The sequence below is a fragment of the Medicago sativa genome, chromosome 2 (genome assembly GCF_051527215.1).
Source record: "Medicago sativa cultivar Bolivia chromosome 2, Bolivia_mono, whole genome shotgun sequence".
Lineage (NCBI taxonomy): Eukaryota > Viridiplantae > Streptophyta > Magnoliopsida > Fabales > Fabaceae > Medicago > Medicago sativa.
In genome coordinates this window covers 70,888,926-70,895,216 of record NC_140750.1, presented here as the reverse complement: position 1 = coordinate 70,895,216, position 6,291 = coordinate 70,888,926, and positions in this window count along the sequence as shown.

Below are 6,291 nucleotides of genomic sequence, written 5' to 3'. Positions count from 1 at the left end.
GAATTTTAAATTTCAAAATTTGATGATTATGTTTTTTTAATTTCGTCCCTATTTAAAAATGCGTTTTTGGTTTTAGACTCTCTACTAAGACCAGTTGCCAACTCATCAAGTGCCACACATGCGTCCGTTAGCCAGCAATGCGTTTTTTTGACGGAAATAGACGGCAGGGACCAATTTCAAAAGGTTAAGTAAATACAAGGGTTGTTTCGCAACAAAAAAAGATACAGGAACTAAAACCAAAAACGCGCTAACTTACATGGACCTTTTACTTATTCAAGCCTTCTTACTAAGTCAATTTTGCTGGATAATGATTGTCATGTAGATAGGAAAATGTAGATAGGAAAATTACATGTGTATTATAAAGATAAAGATAAACATTTTTTTTGACTCAAATAAAGATTATGAAGATAAAGATAGGAAAATCCAAAAGGGGTATATTGAGAAATTGATTCGTTTACATGTTGGTAGTTGCTATAGTACATTGTGAATTGGTGGTTTGCATAAAGCCATAAGTCAATATTCTCAAGCTTATTTGAGCTTATCCCTTTATTTTCGGCATAGTGATTTTTGTAGAGCCCTTCCCGTCCCGTCATCATTATCATCCAAATCCTTTGGGGTGGCCTTATTATATCCCTATCTTTTGCACTATTTCTAGTTTAATCCTTGCAAAATCTAACTGAAAGATCTTTCTATCTAATTTTCTCTTCAATCTTCTTAATTGTTTCTATATAGAATTGAAAGGAAATTGGACTTATTGTTAACGTCGTAGGGACACTATTCCGTGCTTTTGTTGTTTTTTGACACTTCTTCGCCTGCCCGTTCTATGGTTCAGTTCTTAGGTCACTACTACCCTTGATATTTTTTTGTAGATATATTATATATATTGAGAAAAGATATATTTGTCCAAAAATGTTGACACACTCATTAAACTGGTACACTCATTTGACACTCCACCATTGGCTGTGGTTGGCTGATGGTTGCGGTGCTCCGACGACCCCCACAATGGTCGGTAACGAAGCTCCGATAATTTTATAATGGTCGATGACAGATCTCTGACAAATTTTTAACCGCCATCTAACTTTTGCATTTAAATAAAACAAATTAGAGTAAAGATCTAATAATAATTTACAATTTTCTCGTTACTCAATTTAGTCTTCACAACACATATTATTTAAATTAATCTCTCACATTTTCATACAATGAAAAATTAGTTGTTGGGTTGTAGTGAGTTAAAATTGACATAAAGACTAATTTATACTTCATATAAATATGCTAGAGACTAATTTAGATCTTATTTTTGGTTGACCAACTAACTTGGGTCACAAAAAATTGCGTGGATCAAATCGAGTCTTTATTCAAAAACAATAAGCCTTTCAAACTTTATTAAAATTTAAAGAAATGATATTTGTACAACTATTTTATGATAACTTTTTCTTTCATACTCTCATTATGTGTTTATTTTATCTCTCTATTGCTTTAATTTTCGTATTAATACATATTTTATTTTTGTAAATTTATAGTTGTCAATAAGTTGTCAACCAAATAATTTTTTAAATAACACACCTCTAAAATTAAATAGACTTTGAGACAAGCTTTGTCTGAAATACTTAAAGAGATAGAGTGTTCTATCATTTTCACCATATGACGACAATTCACAAAGAATGTGACTAAAGACGATAAAAATCTTAATTTATGGATACAGTCACATAAGAAAGTTTAAAACCAGTAGTTAATTAATTTCTCTAAGAATAAAGTAAATAGTAGATACCCCCATCCCAAATGTGAAAGGGCATTACATTTTGCATAATTCAACTAATTTCCCATAAATCAGGGCAACAAAACAAATCAATAGCAATAAGAGCCTCCATTAGTTGAGCATATTGCTTTGCTAACAACTGACTGGTAACGGTTTGCCAAATTATTCCCATACCTTTTATTTAAACGTGTAATTGTATACCATAAACCACTACAAAGCAAACCAATTGCATATGATGTAATAGGGATACTTGTCCCCTCAATGCCCCCTTTATGCATTAAGGACTAAATGAAAGAGATAAAGACACATTAAAATTCTTAAACTTCCATTTTCCATTTTCATATATACTATGCATGAGACAAATATAAGCAAGTAAATGAGAAATGAAGTGAGGATCTTGGCCTACATAGTAAGCAACTTGGGTCCGTCACTGGACTCACTGTTTTTGGTATATATTAGACGTATTCTTAGTTCTTACCATGATTTTTTTATTTATAAGATGATGTTTTTAGTGCTTGAACCTATGATATTTCAGTTAAGTGACAACTTGACTATTGTATCAAGGCTCCCCCTTTCGTCAATGAAGGTAGAAAATTACAACAACACTTTTGGTTGAGTTTTTGCTAATCAGTTTAGTCTAAAAATGTGTATTATATTAATTAATTTGATTTTTTATTTTTTGTTTTTCAAGTTTGCAGATGAAAAACTACTTTATCTAATCCAAGTGAGAAAACATTGAACAACCCTAATTTTACCAATATGTTCAATACTCCCTCCGTTTCAAAATGAGTGTCGTTTTAGCCAAAAAAGTTTGTTTCAAAATGAATGTCACTTTCAGTTTCCAATGCAATAATAACTTTTTCTTTTCAATTGTACCCTCCAATTAATACTCTGCACACTACTTTCAAAGTATTACTTTTAAAACTAACCAATAGTTAATAAGGATAATTTGGTAAAATAACCATTCTCTTTCTTTTAATCATTACATTTCTTAATATGTGTGTAAACACCTAAAACGACACTCATTTTGAAACGAAGGGAGTAATAAACACCAAAAAAGGTCAATGGACTCCCATTGATCTAAGTATTAAATTATATTCACCTTCTCCATTAGATATCAAAACTCTCAAGTCTCAACAATTTACTTGTATAAAATGAGTTCAAGTTATAAATACATATAATATAGTGCATTGTTAACTGTTAATTTGAACATTTTGAATTGATTAATAACATGTAGTAATTAATTCTCTACTCTTGTGTAAAAGAAATCCAAATACATTTCAATTCTACCTCTCAAAAGGAATCTAATTTTCATTGTTTCCCCACAAAATAACCACATGCCATACAGTTAGGTGAAATAAGAAAAGTAGGAAAGAAAGCACAAAATTAAAAAAGTATAGACTCGTGTCTCCAACTATAGTGATCCATCTTTTTATGTCCTTTTTGGCTCTTTGTTTATTTGTTACACACAAAATGAAAGACAGAGCATAGTGACCAACCAATCATCTACAATCCCATTTTCACTGACATGTGCTTTGCTTGCATTGTGAATAACCATATGGCTTAATTAATTTTTGCAATAATCTATCATCGGTACCTCTCATAGCTGCGTGACCACATAACCTTAGTTATTGTACTATATTCTATCATAATATAAATTTTTTAAAGTTTCATAATTAGTGATGATATTGAATGATTAAAGGATATAGTATTCAAACCAGTCCAAGAAAGGTAATTAAGTGTCTCAATTAGCAAAGATACTTTTTTATGTATTAGTTTAATGTAAAGGTTAGGATAATGACTGGAATGCATGTCAGCCGACCACCATCACAGTCACACAGGATCAAATTAAAAATTACAAGAGGGACTTACATTATTCATATAGCTCATGTATAATATATAGTAGTATATAAAAATAAAAAAACTTGAGAGACAATTTCGTTTCAAGAATAGACATAAAAAGTTAGAAAAATATTTTTTTTTTCCTTCCTTCTCTTTTGTTGACTCTATAAAGACATCTAAAACCAAGAACAGAATATAATTGAGAACAAAAAGTTGTTTATGAACATGTGAAAATGTATTCTTTTTGTTTCACATGCTATCCTAGACTTTGAATGCTTATGATCCAGGTTAGGATAATAGGTGCATCATTCTCTTATTTATGACTATATTATAATCGTTAATAGTCATTATATTACTATTATCCATATGCTTCAAAACAAAGTAACATATTTGATCGTTTCACACAAATTAAATAAATTGTATAAAGCAAATAAGAAAGTAATAATTTTATTAAATTATCATTTATCATATATCGGTATAATCACTCTTACCATAATGAAATATATTGAATATATTGATTTGAAAGTGATGAAAATAATAATAATAATTAGAAGGTAGAATAGAAAAACAAATAATTAATATTGCTAAAATTAAAAATGACATTCATTTTAAAATAATATTTTTACAAATGTGTCATTCGTTGTCAAACTAAAGGATTAACATTGTGACTTATCATTTATTTCTTTTTTTAAAGTTTTAACAAGTGTCCTAAAGATATTTAGAAAAAAAAATGTCTTAAGGACGTCTTTTTATTATTCTTGTGAGGTTGTTTATGTTCTTAAACAAATAATTCCTAGACACTGCTAGCTGATTCCAAAACCGAGGAGAATGATAGTTGGTTTTATTTTAACACTAAAACTACAATTATCCTGTGGCATTAGATAACTCTCTTGCCAGGAAGGCATGCAACATAGGAATGAAATTCTGATATAAATATTAGGATAAGTATCACAACAAAATAGTACAAAATGCATTTAAAATATTCTGAAGAAAAGAAAAGTACAATTAAATGATTGAACAAAACCACTGCCAAAAAAAAATGATTGAACAAAAGTGCTAGTGAGATCTAGTTAAGGACGTGAATTCAAATTCTAATTGAAACAATTATTAGTCATGTTTTATTTATCTTTCATCCAAATTTCAAATTTAAAATATTATTACACCCAAAATAGGAATGTTAATATACAAAAGGAGAAATAAATACAAGGGAAAATTGAAATTTGAGGAGCTTATCCTAATTTTCTAATAAAAGAAGCTTTACCTTCCATTTAAGTGTCTCTCCTTCACAACCATTGTTTTTTTCTCGAGAACTATGGATCTCTTATTCGTTGGAGGCTCTTTCCTTATTCTTAGAGACTCCATAGAGAGCATAAAAATAGAAAATTAAGGGTCATGTTAACTAGTGTTCCTGGGGCGTTAGTTAACATTTTTTTATTGATAAAAGGTAGGTAAATGTACGATGTATTTGCCGCTTTCTTACTTAGTCTAGTGGAAGACTTATTAAGCTCTCTTTCTATAATACGTCAATATACAATGTGTATGTTCGAAAAACATTTCTCCAATAATTAATATATCTAATTGACGCCCCTTGACACTTGTTAAAGAAGCGGAAAAATTGCATTGAAAATAACACTTTACATTTTTCAAAGTTTGACTCCACAAATTGAAGTATATTTTTACTATATTTGTTGCAAGAACATTTTTTGACATTTTTCATGATTAATGCCATAATATTTAGGTAGGGGCGATAGATAGGAGAATGTGAAGAACCCCTGTTACATCATGAGTTTCCCACCTAAGCTCCCATTTGTTTCTTATGTGAAGGTTTTATGCTGGGGAATCGGTGTTAGCATGAGTATTTGCACAATTTAGGAGTAGTTAATAGAGACTTAAGCCATAGAATGAAACAAGAAATTGTGTGAAATGTAAAGTTTTGTTAAGATACAATGATAAATTTGTGGGAAATCGGTTGTGTTCCATTAGATGTTCTTTGTGTTGTTGCAAAAAGAAACATGGAGAGAGGTTAAAGGAGGAAGAAGTCAGGGTAGAAAGAGCATCAATTGAAAAAATGTAGATAGGTATGCGATGCAATTTCCATTTTTTTCATCATCCAATGGACGATTTAGTATCTGTTTGAATGTGTGTTGGAAACTCACGTTTCAAGGCAACAAACGGCGTTTTCACAAAAACTTGCTTTCCTAACTTCTTAAAATCACATTCAGTTTACCTCAGTTATCCCATAAACTCACGTTTGATGAACACAGACACATATCCAAACAAACACTTATTGAACGCTCTCACACCAAAATGCGTCAAACAAACATACAAATTTTAGGTTTGAAAAACATTTCTCTAGAACAATATTTAGGTCGGGGCAACAAATGGGAGAATGTGTAAGAGCTCCCTCCTATTACATCATGATTTTCCCACCTAAATTCCTAATCATATCCAATGAGTATTGATGTTCAATACACACAATACAATCTCAAAACACAACGAAACCCTAGTTGTTACCACCACCATGGTTAAATATTTATGACGTAAGGATGATAGTAACCAGCACTAGGACCAGTAATAGTATCATATCATATCATATCATGGCCACTACTCTTTTTCCTCAATAGTCCCAACTCCCAACCCCACTCACTACTCTCTCTCTCTCTCTCTCTCTCTCTCTCTCTCTGTAATAACGT